Raw genomic sequence first — 18,691 nt, forward strand, 5'->3', positions numbered from 1 at the left:
TCTTCTTTCTTTCTTCTCCTCCTCCTCTCCTCTCCTCCGTTCGCAGCGCCGCTCCAGCCCTTCCTGACGCCGCTCCAGCCCTTCTTGATGCCGCTCCAGCCCGCCTGACGCCACCAGCTCCGCTCCATTGTAACTCCGATCACTCCATTGCTGTTTGGACACAACTTGAGGTAAGTTTTGCAAATTTTTTTTCAATTTTTTTTTTTTTTGCGATTTTATGTGTTTTTATTATAATAATTTTTGGTTAGTTTTGTATATTTGCGATTAGGAATATTTAGGTACTGTTATTATTATTATTATTATTATTATTATTATTATTATTATTATTATTATTATTATTATTATTATTATTGTTACTGTTATTATTATTGTTATTATTATTATTATTATTATTATTATTATTATTATTATTATTATTATTATTATTATTATTATTATTATTATTATTATTGTTGTTGTTGTTATTGTTATTGTTATTGTTACTGTTATTATTATTATTATTATTACATTATTATTACTGTTATTATTATTATTATTATTACATTATTATTACTGTTATTATTATTATTATTATTATTATTATTATTATTATTATTATTGTAATTAGGAAGGAATTAAATATAATAATTATGAAGTATGTAATATTAGCAACTTTAGCAAGGAATTGAATAGAATTAAATTAGTAATTAAATATAATAATTAAAAAGATTAATAATTTTATCAAGGAGTTAAATAGAAAAAAATAAAAAAAAATATAATAATTAGGAAGCAAGTTTCATGTCATGTTAACTGGAAAACAAAATAGTTAGTTTTTTAATAGTGTTAAGTATTATAAATGATAGTTAATTATAAAAAGAATTAAAAGATTAAATGATAGTTAATTTATTTAGTTTAAATCATTAATTTTAAACCTAATTTAAATTATTTCGTCAATTTAAAATATCATTATATTTGAAGTATGTAATAAGTAAAAAATTAATAAAAACATTACGAGTAGAATAACGAGTTTTAATATGTATAACACATATTAAAAAAAAAAGTCTAAATATAAGTTATAACTTTGCCACATGATACATGATACAGAATAGCAATAATAGAAGCCAATTGTTATGATACAGGTAATTAAAATTACTCTTTTTTTATAATTATGAAATAATGCATTTTTTTTGTTGTTATTATTCTTAAATTTTTTTTTAAAATGCATGATACTTTTGGGTTGGAGGCTTAGTAGTGGCCATTTTACCTTTGGAGAATGTTGGTATGATATAGAAGTGTTTATTGAAGTGTCTTTATATTTGAGATTTGATTGTGTTGTACCGAAGTGCTGCCGAATTTTTTTCCAAAAAATTCAATATGTGGAATAGTACACTTACCTTTATTAGGGTAAAGGTAATAAATGAACTTAGTGAATAAATGAACTTAGTGATTTTACATTTATATATAGTTACCCTTATTATAGAAATAACCTAAAACGACCCGAAAATTTAATTTCGTAGAATTTTCATTTAAAAACTAAATTTTTTATTTCAACCAATGAGATTATACCAGCCAGTATTTTATTATTGCTAAACTGGACCCGTAAACCAATTCGATTTTTCGAAAACCAAGCGAAAAACTCGAAAACCAAACAAATTGAGCCAAATCATAGAATTAGACCAAACCGGTTCGAATCGAACCGGAATGGTCTAGAAGCTTTAGAATTCTCCTTTCTTTTCTTTTCTTTTTTTTTCTTCTTTTCTTCTTCTTCGTCCTTCTTCTCCAGCGTCGAACCACCCCTCCCCTTCTCCTCCTCTCATTTTTTCCGACCGCCTGAGACCAGCGCCTCCTCGTCGTCGCCTCCTCGCCACAGCAGTTCTGGCATTCCTTCCTCTCTCCTCTTTCGTTTCTGGCGCACGCAGAAGGCGCAGGAGAGCCGTGACTTCCTTCGATCGGGAAATCGCGTCGAGTCTCCTGCTCCTCGACTTTCCGACGACACCGGCTCATCACAGGCCCTCTCCTCATCTCTAGCATTCCTCCAGCCACCATCCTATTCATTTCCGACCAAGTTAGCATCGACAGAATTGGCTTTTGAACAAAGGAGCCGCTGCCGATTGTTCTAACCAGAAAATTTCGATTTCCGGCGTGTATCGCAGCTGGGTAAGTCAATTTCCAACCTTCATCAATTTAGTTTATGAGTTCCTTGATCAAAGATGAAGGTTTTGAATCATGAATCAAACTATTGCATAAATTTAGACTTTAGCTCCTACTATTAATTGATTCTCTAGTTTAGTTTAATTATTAGCTAAATTAATGGATAAGTTAGCATGAACAAGGGGATTTCAGTTTAAGAATAGATATAGCATGATTATGACAGCAACATTGGCACCAATGCTTGAGCTATTGTAGAAATTTATATATCTAGCTACTATTTAGGTGAATGTGATTAGGAATTTCGAATTGTTGCTCTTTAAATTGGTATATAAACTGATTCGTATATTGGGATGGTTAGGGTATTGCATCTATTATAAATCTTTACGAAGGATTTAGGGTTCTTTAGGTTGAAAATAACTAATTAGCTATATGCTCAAGTTCTTAATATCCTATGAAGAAATTATTGAATTGTTTCCATTTTGAATGAGTTATAAATTGAATTTTAATAAGTTATGTGCAAACCAGTGAATATATTTGGGGGTATTAAATAGAACATTTTGAATTCCATGAGCTAGCAGCAGTTAATTAGTTGGCTCTTTGAATTATAATGTTTGGGATGGGTATTTGAAGTTGTAAATGAAGTTCTTGTTGGGTAGTGAGTTAGCTAGTGTGTAAAATATGAAAATTTAATCATGAAGTCTAGACTTTTAGATTTGGCAAGCAATTATTTCAATTTATTTATTTCTGGAAATTTGTAGCCTAGTATAGTACATTTATTTATTTCTGCAAGTTGGCATCAACCATTTGAGTTTTTGTGTTGTATTAGAAGGGCATATATATATATATATATATGTATGTATAAACAAGTAATGTATAATGGATAGACGATTTAAATGGTTTGTTAGCTATGACGTTGCTATTGAAGGAGGATGGGAATTAAGTTGATTGATTGCCCGATGGATGGGCTGTGTGTATTGATTGATAAATATATAATAATATTGTGTTATCTAAACAGGTAGATAGTCCAATTTTTAGGGGAGGTGCTGCCGAAATTTCGATAGAACTTAGACTAGTTTTAATTAACAACATAATTAATAAGTTTATTTAGATTAGTTCTATAATTTGGTACATAATAAATATAGTGCCCTGATGATTTATTATCTTTATTATTCATTTAATTATTTACATCTTTATTTATTTATTTTCATTATTATTGTTGTTTATTGTTAATACTATTTATTTATTTATTTGCATTGATTTTGGATGTTAAATTGTGCATTGCATTACGATGTCTAATTGATTAATATGTCTGCATTTGATTGCAATGTTTGATTAATTGTGTTGTGATATTGCTGTACTTTGTTTGTGTGGAATTGGGATGAAGTGGGTCACCATGGGTTTGTGAGACTGTTTCTGTTATACGGATCCTGATTCTGATTTCTGTTATATTCTGATTCTGTTATATGGATCCTGATTCTGTTTCTGTTAGCCGGGTAAATGGGAGATCGGCGCCCCCGTGTGCACCTGATAATTCTGTTTATTTTGAAACCACAGGATGGCCGCTTGTTGTTGCGCACCTGAAAATCCAGATTTGATTGCAGCCCGCTGTGAATACTCAAATTTTGAGGCTCAAAAAGCCAGTTTTCCCGGACTGCAAACAGTCTGGCCGGACCTGAGGCCATTTTGGAAATTTATCGGAAGTATGCCAGTATGGTACTTAAAACGTCCGGGACGTCGCGAGGATCGCGGAACTGGTCCCGGAATATTTTTTGGAGATCCAGAACTCCCGAAAAAGCCTTCGAAACGTAAAACTAGAAAGTCCGCCGGCCGCGGTGGTGGCAGCAGCCGCCCTTCACGGCGGCGGCAGCCGCCGGCGACAGCGGCTCCGGACGCCGTACCCAACAGCCCCGCCCGCCGTGGGTTCGGCGGCCCGGCCCGGCAGCCCCAGCCGCCGGAGCACAGCGGCTTAGCCGCCGGCTCACCACTGGCCACCGGCGGTCCGGCAGCCGAGCCCGGCCGCCGACCGCAGCCGCCGAGTCCGGCGGCCCGGCCGCCGGAACAGCCCATTTTTGCCTATAAATAATGGCCCCGGCACTCCGTTTTCGGCACTCAGTCTGTGTTGACGGACGCTCCTTCTCCCTATGCTCTTTGCGATTCTTTACTGCTTTTTTTGCATTCGTTTATTTATTTATTTATTTTTATTGTTTGCTTATTGTGATATTTGGTCGCTAAAATTAAATTAAATTAAATTAATTAAAATTCCCTTAACGAGGAGCTTAACCTGGAGTTAAGAAGTGGACGTCGATTAAATCAGGTATGTACAATCAAAACCCTGTTTATTTAATTTTAGCACTTCATGCATACTTCTCTTCTACTCCTAATAATTCTACAACTGCATAAACACATTCACATCATCCTTAGGCAAATAAACTGCCTCAATTAAATAAATTTAAGCTTAAATACCCGGTTAATTAATAATCGTGGTATTAATGCTAAATCCGACAATATTGGCTAAAAAGCCTAGTTAATTAATAACTACGGTTTAATTGCCTTTATTTCGAACAGTCCGGCTTAAGTCCAATTAATCAATAATTGTGGCTAAAAAGCCTTAATCAATCATGTTTTGGCAACAAATTGCCTACAATTAAATCAACCACATTTTGGCAACAAATTGCCCACGGTTCAATCAATTTTTGGCAAACAAATTGCCTATAAATTAGATTAACCACTTTTTAGCGACAAATCGCTTAAATCACAATTTTTGGCTAAGAGCCTTCAAACAATTGCTTTTGGCAAATAAATTGCTTTAAGTCGAGCATTTTGGCGACAATCGCCTAAAATCAATCATTTAGGCAATCAAATTGCCTAAATCACTTCTTTTTTGGCTAAAAGCCTTAATCATTTTGGCGACAAACGCCCAATCAATCAATTTTCGGCATCAAATTGCCTAAATCACTTCTTTTTTTGGCTAAAAGCCTTCAAATAAGCACTTTTGGCAAGAATAAGCCCAAGCGTCAATTTTTGGTGACAAATCGCCCAACAAAACATCTTTTGGCAGGAATAAGCCCAAACATCAATTTTGGCAATAAATTGCCCAATCAACACTTTTGGCAACAAATGCCTAATCAAATCAATCAATCTTTAGCAAAAAGCCTAAACAAAATGCACAAAGCATACACACACTCATGCATAAAGCATACCCATTCAAAGCCCTTCAAAGAAGGCCTATCGAACTACGTTGACTTTGATCTTCCATTCAAACGGAAGTACGTAGGCACATTTGGGATTTAACCCCGAGCGGCAAGTCGAAATCACATAAACATTTTATTTGGTCCAATTATTTCATTTCACCCTGCAAAGCATTCATTCATGGTTAGTTTATCAACATGACATGGTCTCGGGATCCATCTCGGGTTTGCACACCATGCCTTAGGCTTTGGGATAATTAATCTAGTAATTAGGTTAATTAAAAAATGGAGTCACTTAGGGTTTTTTCCTAGTTTACCCTAAAATAATTAAACAAGGTGGCGACTCACACACTCACGTGCATTTCTTCCTTAGTCACATGCATTCATATGCATTGATAAATTGGGGAGGGGTTCACACCCGCAGGGTGGCCTCCTGTTGTGAGCGCTTGATGATCTAGATTGGATGGAGACCACCGGGTTGCCTCCTGTTGGTATGGAAAAGAAAAGAGAGAGTGGAAAAACAATGAGAGGGCTGGTCAAGTGAGGATTAGACCGGTCGGCCAGTATGGGGGATCGGCTCCCTGGTGCACACGTGAGAGGATGAGCCATGTGGGAGGACGGCTCATCGGGGGTTCGGTGACTCCACTGACTAATTTCCACGTGATGTGATTATTTGAAGGTGATATTGTTTGTGAGTGCTGGTGACATGCCATTTGTGTGACTGGCTGCGTGAGCATATAACTAGTCGGATGACTAGATTGATATGTATTTACACATTTGTGTGAATGTGTGTGTTGTGCAATAATAGTTACTCCTTAGAAAGCTCACATATCTTGTTTAATTTTTCAGGAAGTAAGTTTCTCTTTAATTCGGTTAAGCTATGTTCCTTCGTCGCACAGCTAGAAAGAAAATTTTCCTAGACCAATAAATATTTTGCTATGTATCTAGATGTATAAAAAATCTATGTATATCTATTAGTTAGTGACTCCGCAGTTGTAGAAATTGTATACAATTAGTCGTGTATTAACATAGACAATATAATTATGTGAGCCCATATTAAAAATGTGGTGTATTGTTAATTAGGCCCAAACTGTGGAATGTTGTAGCTGATAAATTTGGGCCAAGATTTAATAAAATCTTGAGATTTATTTTCCTATAAACATGGGCCGAATGTTTAATATTATATTGAGATAGTAAATTTTTAGTGTTTCAGGCTTACTACGGGCCTCGGGGGCCTTAAGCTTACCTGGGCCCTAGTGCCGGTCCGGCCCACGGAAACGGGTCGTGACATAACCTTAGTAAGTTAGAAGTGTAAATTGAACATTACATTATAGCATGTTTTAAGGATGGTTTAGACTAATGCAATTACATATAATTTGCCCTTTATAAACACAGTGTTAATTAGGTAAAAAAAATGCGACCTAATCGAGATTGGATGTACTGGAGGTTCGAGGTCAATGGGATATTAAGACAAGAGTTCCTGCAAGGATTGGAGGCGTTTATACAGTTTGCAGTTGGTAATCCCAGTTGTATGGATGGTAATAAGTTGAGGTGTCCATGTAATCACAAGAAGTGTTGAAATAGAGCCTTCTTAGACATCGATACAATTAAACTTCATTTGTGCGAAAATGGGTTCATGGAAAATTATTACGAATGGATACATCATGGTGAACCTCGAGTTGCCAGTGGGTCAGGCCACTCCATTCCGATAAGTTTAGAAGGTCAGCCTTATCAATTTCTGTATGGTAGTCAATGCAATGATATGGTAATCGATGCGAGTAGAGTAGAATGTCATTGGGATAATATGGAGGAATCGCCAAACGTAGCAGCACAACAATTGTTTGACATGCTAAGTGCAGCTAACAGTGAACTGTGGCCTGGATGCAAGAATCATTCAGTTCTATCTGTTGTGGCACGATTACTACACATGAAAGCGGAGCACCATTTTTCAGAAATGTGTTACGATGATTTTGTGCAGTCAGCAAAGGAAATGTTGCCTGAAGGCCATTCAATGGTTGATAATTTTTATTGGACAAAAAAATTAGTCCGGGGATTGGGACTACCCATAGAAAAGATTGATTGCTATCGTAATAATTGTATGATATTCTGGGGTGTTGACTCGGAATTCAGAGACTACAAGTTTTGTAATCTTCCAAGATATCAATGGCGGGGTCAAGGGACTGGTAGAGTACAAAGAGAGAAGGCTTTCAAGAAGATGTATTATTTCCCTCTTATTCCTCGCCTTCAAAGGTTATATGCATCTAAGGCGACAGTTGAACACATGACATGGCATGCTTTGCATGAATATGAGGATGGTATAATGACTCATCCGTCAGACTCTGAAGCGTGGAAACATTTTAATAACATTCATCCTGTGTTTGCTGTTGATATGAGAAACGTGAGATTGGGGCTTTGTACTGATGGGTTTCAGCCGTTTGGCCAATCAGGACAACAATATTCATCATGGCCTGTCATTGTCACACCATATAATCTACCACCGTCAATGTGTATGAAAGATGAATATATGTTTTTGTGTGTTATTGTTCCTGGCCCTACTAATCTGAAACATAAAATTGATGTGTTTCTACAGCCTTTGATTACCGAACTTAATTATTTATGAGAATATGGGTTGAAACATTCGATATTTTGACCAATCAGAATTTCATAATGCGAGCTGCTTTGCTTTGGACCATCAGTGATTTTCCAGCATTTGGAATGCTATCTGGGTGGAGTACGACAGGCAAATTGGCTTGTCCTCATCGCATGGAAAACACTAATGCATTTACACTAAAGAATGGAGGTAAACAATGTTGGTTTGATTGTCATCGCAAATTCTTACCAGAATCTCACCCTTGGAGGAGAAATCGACAATGCTTTAGAAAGAACACGACTATTGTTGAACCCCCTCTGCCTGTGAAGTCTGGAGCTGAAATATTACAAGAAATTGAAGATTTTGGGCTTATGAAAGTTACAGAGTTAGGTGCAGATGAGGCAAAAGCAGGAATTGGCAGGAATAGCGGGTGGAAAAAGTGAAGCATCTTCTGGGATTTGCCATACTGGAGTTCACTTCTTATCCATCATAACCTTGATGTGATGCACATAGAAAAAAATGTGTTTGAAAATCTCTTCAACATTGTCATGAACATTGAAGGGAAAACCAAGGATAGTGCAAAAGCAAGAGCAGACATAAAGGAAATTTGTCGTCGACCAGAACTCGAGCAATCTGTACTTACTAGTAAGTTTCCAAAGGCATGTTATTATTTAGATAAACCCCAGAGGCAATTATTGTGCGAATGGGTACGATCATTAAGGTTTCCAGATGGATACTGTACAAATATGGGTAGATGTGTGGACATGAGGAAGTACAGATTGTTTGGCATGAAAAGCCATGACTGTCATGTTTTCATGCAAAGATTGATCCCTATGGCATTCCGGGAATGATTACCAGGAAAAATTTGGGAAGCAATGACAGAATTGAGTCTCTTTTTCAAGGAATTGACGATGACTGTTATCCGATGCGATGATATGGACCAATTAGGGCAAGAAATCCTAGTAGTGATGTGCAAATTGGAGCGAATTTTTCCACTCGGCTTCTTTGATTCTATAGAACATCTGTCGATTCATTTGCCCTATGAATGTCGTGTAGCAGGACCGGTACAATATCGATGGATGTATCCATTTGAGAGGTGAATCACTAACATCCCATTCTAATCATTACATCATTTATTTGAACTCATACTTACATATTGGTAATGTACAATGACAGACACCTCCAGAAAATTAAAAAGAATGTGCGCAATAAGGCAAAGGTCAAGGGATCAATTTGCAATGCATATTTGGTGGAAGAAGCTTCCACCTTTTGTTCACACTACTTTGAACAACATGTTTTCACCAAGCATCGGAGAGTGCCACGTAACGATGATGGAGGAGATCGAATACAATCTGAGTTTAAAGGAAATCTAACAATGTTCACCTATCCTGGGCGTACGATTGGTAAATCAAAAAAAAAGACGATTGACTGATGCAGAGATACGAGCGGCTCAAACCTATATTTTATTGAATTGCGAAGAGATTACACCATTTGTATAGTAAGTATACATATTGTAGACAGTCTAAACCCGGCGTGGGCCGTAGTTAAATCATACTTATGCTAATTTGGTTCGTTGATAAATAGGAAATATATCAATCTTTTGCGGCTTCAAAATCCCAATTTGACTGATACTGCAGTTGATGCAAAATTGGACTCCGAATTTGCAGAATGGTTCAAATATTATGTAAGTTACTTTCAATGTACACAACATGGAATGTACATTTATTAAATCTCACTCCTGTTATTACTATTTCCCATAGGCTCGAAGCTCGGGAATCGATATTGGTAACAGATTCATTACGGATCTAGCAAAGGGACCTCTACCGATTGCTAATGCCTACTCTGGCTACTTTGTAAATGGTTACAAGTTTCACACTGAGGGTTATGGGAGAAGCAGAAAGACAATGAACAGCGGTCTTTGCATAAAGGGATCAAACCACAGTGACGTGTCAAACGATTTTTATAGGAAATTGGTTGAGGTTTTGGAGTTAGAATATCCAGGCCTAGCAATGAAGTGCACAATCTTATTCAAATGTGAATGGTTTGATCCTACGCCAAACGTTGGCACGAAGGTTCATCCTAAGTATAATCTGGTAGATATTAATCAAAGAAGAAGATATAAAAAGTATGAACCTTTTGTGTTGGCAATGCAGGCTGCACAGATGTACTATGTCCCATATCCATCGTTTAAACAAGATCGTTGCGATTGGATGGCACTATGTAAAATCAAGGCTAGATCAGTTGTTCATGCACTTGAAACCAAAAAATCTACTTCACTCGCAGTATCGGAGCCATTTCAAGAAGTTAGGGTTAATACGCAATTGATGCAAGTTGTTGAAGATTTAACGGATAGATTGGATGATGAAAGCCGATCTTATGTTGAAATAGGAGCATCGGATGATGAAGAGGAAGAAGATCAAATCATCATGGTTACCTCAGAAGACGAATATGAAGAAGAGGAATATGATGAAGAGGAGGAGGAAGCAGATGATATTGAAGACACTTAATACTTAGAGCAGTTTTACTGTTACAAATTGATAAATGTATATCTAATTAATATTATTAATGAATAATTTCAATGTTATTAACTTTCTTTACTCATATTTACCACATGTTCTGCAATTCATATAATTGTATAAATTCATTTTATCTAGGTTCTGATATCTGCAGTATAGATGGCTAGAGGCAGACCGTTTGATTCAGACGCGTCCGGCAGTGGTTCGCATGGAGGTCGTGGCCCAGGACACAGTGCCCGTGGACGAGGAGGGTCCATCCCTCCTTCTTCTTCAGGTATGTCTGGGGCTTCATCCTCTGCTCAGCGACCAGTACTGTCGCTGTCACATCCTTCTTCAGGTACGTCTGGGGCTTCATCCTCTGCTCAGCGACCAGTACTGCCGCCATCACATCCTTCTTCAGGTACGTCTGGGGCTTCATTCTCTGCTCAGTGACCAGTACTGCCGCCATCACTTCCTTCTGCTCTTTCCTCTTCTACCCCCGTTTCTAGACCAGTACAGTCTCCACCAGCTGCACAGTCACCTACTGTGCAAGGTAATCATAAATGTCATTACTGTCATTTTAATTATATATTAATTATCTGCATTTATAGCATTTGTCACTTCTTTTGCAGCTTCATCAGATCCACGTATCAGCCTCAGTTTGGTAGCGGGGCAGTAAGTACTTATTCACTTTTTCCAAAGGCATACTTTGTTCAGATTGTGATGCTTTCGTCTAATTATATTTCACTTCTATTTTTTTTCTCAGCATATATCCATCTTCTCGAGCATCGAGGCAAATTATGAGGATAATCAAGCTACAGCTGCATAAAGAAGGATACACATGGGATGTCGTACCACAAGAGGTGAGAGACTTTTATTGGGAGGAGTTTCAGGTACGTTTTGGTTTAAGTTATATCATCATTCATTGTTTACAATTCATCAAGATACCTCCTTAGTATTGAAACGCTATTTTTCATTTTTTGTAGAAACATATCATATGGGACGAGGCCATTACGGCTATGCTGAAAGTGGCCTGGGAGAAGTTATGTGCTGATTGATATGCTGACTTCACCTATAGGATGAGAAGAAGCGGTAAGAAGTAGCAGTGCGTGTCTCAGGAGATATGGGAGAGCTGGCAAAAGGCTTGGAAGGATCCTGCATTCAAGAGAAAGCCGGAGATATTCGCACAAAACAGGCACAGTGAGACTGGCAGTGATGAAGCAGGAACTTCTCGACACACAGGCGGATCAATATCTGCTATAGAGACAGCTCGATTATTAGTAAGTGAACTAGTCACAGTATATGAAACTGATGTTTAATGAAAGGACACTATATATATTAATATATCATGCATTAAGGTGTTTACATACACTCACACGAAGGACCACGATCTTAATACGTTTGTCGACAGACGTGCGGGAAGCGTCAATGTAAGTAACAATGAATAATATTTACATTTCCGCTCTACTCGTTGCGAAGATGTACAAAGTTCAATATAATAAAGCTTGCAATTGCATTGATTAATTAATTTTTTGTTTTCAGGAGAACTATACTATAGCTCGGGAGCGTCTTGTTTCTTCTCAGACTAATGAATCTGAAGCTGAGTCAAGAACTGACGAGGTAGCACTTTATCTTGAGGCTGTAGGGGGGGAGAAGAAGAGGAAGGTATACGGCATCGGGTCTCAAGCATCACAGTTTTACTACGGCTCAGCATCTCACGCTTCTGCACCCAGCGCACGACCACAGCCCGAGCACACTACCGAGGAGTTTACTGAATTATGGACTCGTGTTGATGATCAGTAGAGACAGATAGCAGAATTTAGAGCGCATGTGATGCGACATTCCGGTGAGCCCGGTGCTGGTACTTCTTCCTCTGATCCTACGCCTGCTACAGATCGAAATGTTTCGACATCTCAGTAGCAGCCACTTCCGTCTCTTGATCCCGATGCTGTAGACGATACCTTGGTCACCCCTCCCGGCACTACAACACATCCAGCAGGTACTCCTCCCGGCGATCCGACATCGGATCGTGCAGATGAGCAACCACGTAGATTTGATTTTGGACCTTTTTAGTTTTTCATTTGTTTTTTGACATTTTGTTCAGTACAATAACAATTACATTTTTATATTGTTCTTGAATTGCGTTTGTGATATATATATATATATATATATATATATATATATATATATGTCAATTTTCACAGGTGCAAAAAAATGATGGTTTCATAATAATATTTATTTATTTTTATTTTTTCAATTTTACGACCGATTTGCTACCAAAAATTAAAATTTTAAATTTACAATTTGAGACCGATTTGCAACCGAATTTCATAATTGCGATAGACTTTTTCTGTGACCAATTTGCGATAGCGTTTCCAAATGAAAACACGACCAAAATTTGCGACCGACGCAAAAATCGGTTGCAAAGGACTTTGCGACGAGCATTTTGGCGATCGATATCTTTCGATCGCAGATCGGTCGCTAATGGAATTTAGCGACCGATTTTTGGCATTTTACGACCAATTGGTCGGTCGCTAAATACCATTTTTTTTGTAGTGTAAAGTAATGAGTAGGTACAAACTTTTGGTGCATTAATTCCTTCATGATCTCCCATGGTGGTACAGGTCGCATTCCCTTTCTCCTTCTTTTTAATAGCAATTGTTCCCACCAAAACATAGCATATCCCTTGAGTTCAACAGCAGCAAGATGGGATTTCTTCTCTTGAGAATAGTTATGGCATTCAAAGATTTGTTCTACCTTCCTTTCCTATTCAAGATACTCTTCAGCATTGTGTTCACCTTTGAATTCTGGAATCCTCATTTTGATTGATCCCAAGTCCCCATCAATTTTATTAAAATTAGAGTCTTCAGTCTCCTCCTCATCATGGGTTTGAAATCTAGCTTGTGGACAAGCTCTTGTTGTATTAGAGCTTTGTGAAGCCTTTATCTCTTGCAATTCTTCCCTCATGTCCTGAAAGAGATTGTTGAAGGTTCTAAACTGTCCTTGGATTGATTCCATGAAAAATTTCAGTTGAGGATCTTTAATTTGATTTCCATCCCCATTACCATCTCCAGATTTGTTTAAACTCACTATTAAGAAAGAAACAGAAAAACAAGAATAGATTTGAGTTAATAATAAACACTCCCTCACGTGTTTACACTCTCTAATCACTCCTTGCAATTCCTCCAATTGTACTTCAGAATCTCAGGTCAACCAATCAACTCAAAAGCACATTTAAAAACAAGGAATAAAACTTAACAATAAAAGTAATCATAAATTCTAGAAAGAAGACTCAAAACGTAATGGATAGCAGCACAAGAACAATACAATGTACTACTTAATTATCAATTAGAGTGTGGTAAACAAGCAAACACACCCTAACAATGTATAGAAGCAAAAGAAAAGCTCAAAACAAGAATAAAGAAACTAGAATTTAAAAGACAATTTCTGGATATAATGTATGAATTTAGTTTACTACAAAGCAAACCAAATATGGACCTAGTTAATTCTACCCCAAACAAAGCAAGCAATCAAAGAAAATCCAAAAATTCAAAAAAAAAAAAAAAAAAATATATATATATATATATATATATATATATATATATATATATATATTTTATAAGGTAAGAACCGAGCACGGTCATGCGTGTATAGCTTGGTCCGACAATTGAGAGTCAGAGCCTAGCACGGGTGTGCTTGTTGTGAAGCATGGGCGTGCTGACTTGTATCCTCCCTTATCCTTTCAATATAACCCAATTTAGTTAGGATTAGATTTTGACAAGGATTATAGTGGATAAGCTTAATCTCAAAAAGATATGGACAACTAATTCTTGTTACCTTATCCACAAAGTAGTTAAGATTAGATTTTATTAAAGATTATAGTGGATAAGCTGAATCTCCACAAAATAAGGTCAAAATCCCTATGAATTAGGAACAAAATCCACTCAAAACAATCAAGCTTTAATGGTGGACGAATTTTTTTTTTCTTTAGAATAAGAACGAATTAAGAAAACACAATTGATGCAAATTCAGAATTAAAACTAAGCAAACAATAAGAAAAACATAGGAATTTAAGAAACAAGAAAAATCACAAACCCTAGAACTAAGATAAATAAGAATTTACCTTAATCTTTGGCTCTGATACAAAACTGACGCGAAACCCTATGGAAATTAATTCCAAGAACTCTATGACAAGATTTGGAATAGATCAAAGATCAAACTAAACTCTCATTTATGGCACCCAAAGCTTAAAGAAGCAAGAATACTAATAATAGAGTAAAGAATAAGATAAACACCACAAATAAATTGATAAGTTTACCTTGATTCTTGATGCAATTAGAGGAATGCACTCTCACAATCTCTCTAATTAAAGGAACACGCCTAAGCATGAACAAAATCTATAGATTTCTTATTTCAATGAATTGTGTTTTATTGTACAATATAACAAGCTATTTATACTAAATCCAAGAGGTCCTGATCCTTAAAGGATTTAGAATAATTAATATAAATCAGCTAAGGATAAGGATTTAGCTAATCTAAACCAAGTAAGGATAAGACTAACAAATCTTAAAAACTTAAGGATTTAGGAATAACAAATCTTAACTAACTAAAGATTAGCTAAATCTAAACAAAATAAGGATAAAATCCAAGGGGGGGCCGAATTATAGGAGGCCTAACCCATTATTATTAATACAACTCAAAATAAGCATAATTAGACTAACTAATCTCGCTAGAGGCAGACCTTAGCATGGCTTGGGCGCACCAATTCGCACAGGCGTGCTTCATGGTGATTGTTTCCTCTCGCAAGTCAGACGCGGGCACGGCCTGGGCATGTTATTTGGCACGGGCGTGCTTCATGTTACTTGATTTTCCTCTGCAAGCCAGACTCTAGCACGGTCTGGGCGTGCTACCTTGTACGGGCGTGCTAACCTAGCACGGTTTGGGCGTGCCATAGGCTAGAATTTCAAATTCCATCTCAACATGTGCTTCCATTAATGTGAGAAACTTAGGTGTGCCTTCAAGTTCTTCATAGCACTTGTTGAAAGCAAGGTCATGGAGCTCTTGTGTAACTTGTTTTTGAATGTATAAGGACATGGTTGCTCCATATTTCTTTGCACGACTCCTTGTAATTGGTCCACTAGGAAGTACTAATGGATCGCCATTGTTGTGATCCTTGTTCCCTTGAGCTCCATAGGTGATTGATGATGGTGGATCCGTATCAATGGGTGTTTAGAAATAAGCTTGATGAACAAGGTAATGTTGTGAGAAACAAAGCAAGGTTAGTGGCTCAAGGGTACAACCAAGAGGAAGGCATCGATTTTGATGGGACTTCTGCTCCGGTTGCTAGACTTGAGGCCATTAGGATGCTTTGCACATTTGCATGTTTTAAAAACTTCATGTTATATCAAATGGATGTGAAAAGTGCTTTTCTAAATGAAGAAGCGTATGTAGAACAACCACCCAGTTTTGAAGTTTATGATAAACCAAATCATGTTTACAAACTTACTAAAGCTCTTTATGGTTTGAAATAAGCTCCTAGACCTTGTTATGAAAGATTAAGTAAGTTTTTATTACAAAATGGTTTTTCTAGAGGAAAGGTTGATACAATATTATTTATTAAAAATAAAGCACATGATATTCTAGTTGTGCAAATCTATGTTGATGACATAACCTTTGGTTCTACTAATGACCTTCTTTGTAAGGAATTTTCTGAGATTATGCAGGGTGAGTTTGAAATGAGTATGATGGGAGAATTAAATATCTTCCTTGGACTTCAAATCAAACAATGTGAAAATGAAATCTTCATAAACCAAGGTAAATATACTAGAGAATTGTTAAAACGATTCAAAATGGAAAATGCCAAGGTATGTACTACACCAATGAGTCCATCCTCAAAATTAGAAAAAGATGAAAAAGGAAAGGATGTGGATATTAAATTGTTTAGAAGTATGATTGGTTCTCTACTATATCTAACTGCAAGCAGACCTAACATTCACTTTAGTGTTTGTTTATGTGCTAGATTTCAATCATGTCCCAAAGAATCTCATCTAATTGCTGTAAAAAGAATTCTAAAATATCTTTGTGTAACTTCTAATTTGGGTCTGTAGTATTCTAAAGGTGATAGATTTGATCTTGTTGGGTATAGTGATTATGATTTTGCAGGAAGCAGAATAGATAGAAAAAGCACGTTTGGAACTTGCCAGTTTCTAGGTAGCGCCCTTGTATCATTATTTAGCAAAAAACAGACATCTATTGCTCTTTCTACTGTAGAAGCAGAATATATTGCCGCTGGAAGCTGTGTTGCACTGGTTCTATGGATCAAGCAACAATTGGCAGACTATATCTAAAATTAGAAACAATGCCAATTAAATGTGACAACATAAGCGCCATTAACTTATCTAATAATCCAGTCCAGTATTCTAGAACCAAGCATATAGAAATCAGACATCACTTCATATGTGTTCATGTTCAAAAAGGTGATATAGTGATTGAGTTCATTCCTACAGAAAAGCAATTGGCAAATATCTTTACTAAACCTTTGAGTGAAAGCCAATTCTGCTTAATTAAAAGAGAACTTGGTATGTTAATTCTAAACTCTTAACTTTAGAACTCTCTAAGTATGTTCTAAACTACTTTCTATATTTGAGATTGAAAGAGTTGCTCTGTGTTATGTTTTAACTCTGTGTGTTTTTGAAAAACGTTTTTGTCTAAAGAAATACATATTGTTCTGATGTGACATTCTAATGTCATTATCAGATTCTTTTTTTTTTTTTTTTGACAAAATTTAAAACAATCGATTTCTTTTTATGTTTTTTTTTATTTTGTGTTTATTTAATTTTTTTGTGTTTTGTTTTTGGTGGCATTTCCTTTATTTCCTTTATTTGAATTTCTTTTTGTCGATTTAGTTTTCCTTAAAATCGTTTTCTTTTATTTCTTAAAATTTTCCTCTTTATTATAACTTCTCTTTTAAGTGTTTCTTTCTTTCCTAAAGTTTATAACTTCTCTAAATTAATCAATTTTCTTCTCTATTAAAACTGTTTTTCTTCTCTCTATTCCCTTCCTACAACGAAACCCTAAAACACCTTCTGCTTCTAAAACCTAACCATGGCTGGATCAAGTTCTACTTCTTCCTCCTCTGATTCTCTGACAGAACAAGAACTTCAACTTCTTAAGCGGTTATCTAAGAAGTATGAACAGAAAGAAGCATGACAGAAGAAATCCATTGAGGAATCGAATTCAAAGAAAGAAAAATTGAAAAGTAAAATGGAAAAATCAAAAGGGGAAGAAAAATCAAAGGAACAGGTCTCTGGTTTTCATAGCAAAGGTAAAGTTATTTTATCTCCTTACCCTATTATTCGCTCATATGTTGTTGACTGGAAGTTCTTTGGAAAAGAAGAATTCAACTTTAGGGAACTATTTGAGTTTCAGGGATAGATGGAGTTTTTGTCCTTGAATAGACTTTGCTATGAGAATGTCGTAAAGGAATTTTATGGTTCTCTCAAAACCAGTGGTTCAAAATCGATTTCTGTGAAAATTGAGGGAGAAACTAAATCTTTATCTTACACTGATTTAAGTAAGATTTTTAAAATACCAAACACTGAGTCTAGGGTAACAATAATCAAGGATATTTCTAGGGTAAATGGGTACAAAAAGGAAGAATTTGTAAAGAAAATTGTGAAGAAAGGTTCTGCAGAAAAATAGAATGTGATTGAATGTTCAAATTTAACTGACAGCATGAAGTGGCTATATAAGTTGATTATGCACTTTATCTACCCAAAGAGTGCTGCGCTTACTTATGTTAACCAGGTTGAGATGTGCATAATGTGGCATATAATTGAAAAGAAACCCTTCAATCTGTGTCACCCTATTTTTGATAAAATGCAAAACAACCCTAAGAAATTACCCTATGGTATGGTGCTTACTCCTGTGTTTGAGTTTTTGAAAGTGAATTTAGATAATAGCGAGGGTCATAGTGTTTCAAAGTTGGATAATGGATCTTTGAAACTGAAAGATGAAGAAGGAGATGAGGAAAAAGAAAAAGGAATTGCTGAAGAAAAAGAAAGAACAGAAAAAGAAGAAAAAGAAGAAGCTGAGAAGAAGAAAAGAAGAGAGGAAAAAGGAAAAGGAAAATTGGAGGAAGCTGAGAAGGAAGAAAAGAAAGAAAAATTAGAAGAAGAGAAGAAGGAAGAAACAGAAGAAGAAAAGGAGACAGTGGCTGAGGTTGAGATAGAATCAGAAAAAGAATTAGAAGAAGAAAAAGAGAAAGCTGAAGAGAAAAAGGATTCTGA

Source organism: Jatropha curcas, chromosome 11, assembly GCF_041381405.1.
Source record: "Jatropha curcas cultivar XTBG-Jc1 chromosome 11, XTBG_Jcur_1.0, whole genome shotgun sequence".
NCBI lineage: Eukaryota > Viridiplantae > Streptophyta > Magnoliopsida > Malpighiales > Euphorbiaceae > Jatropha > Jatropha curcas.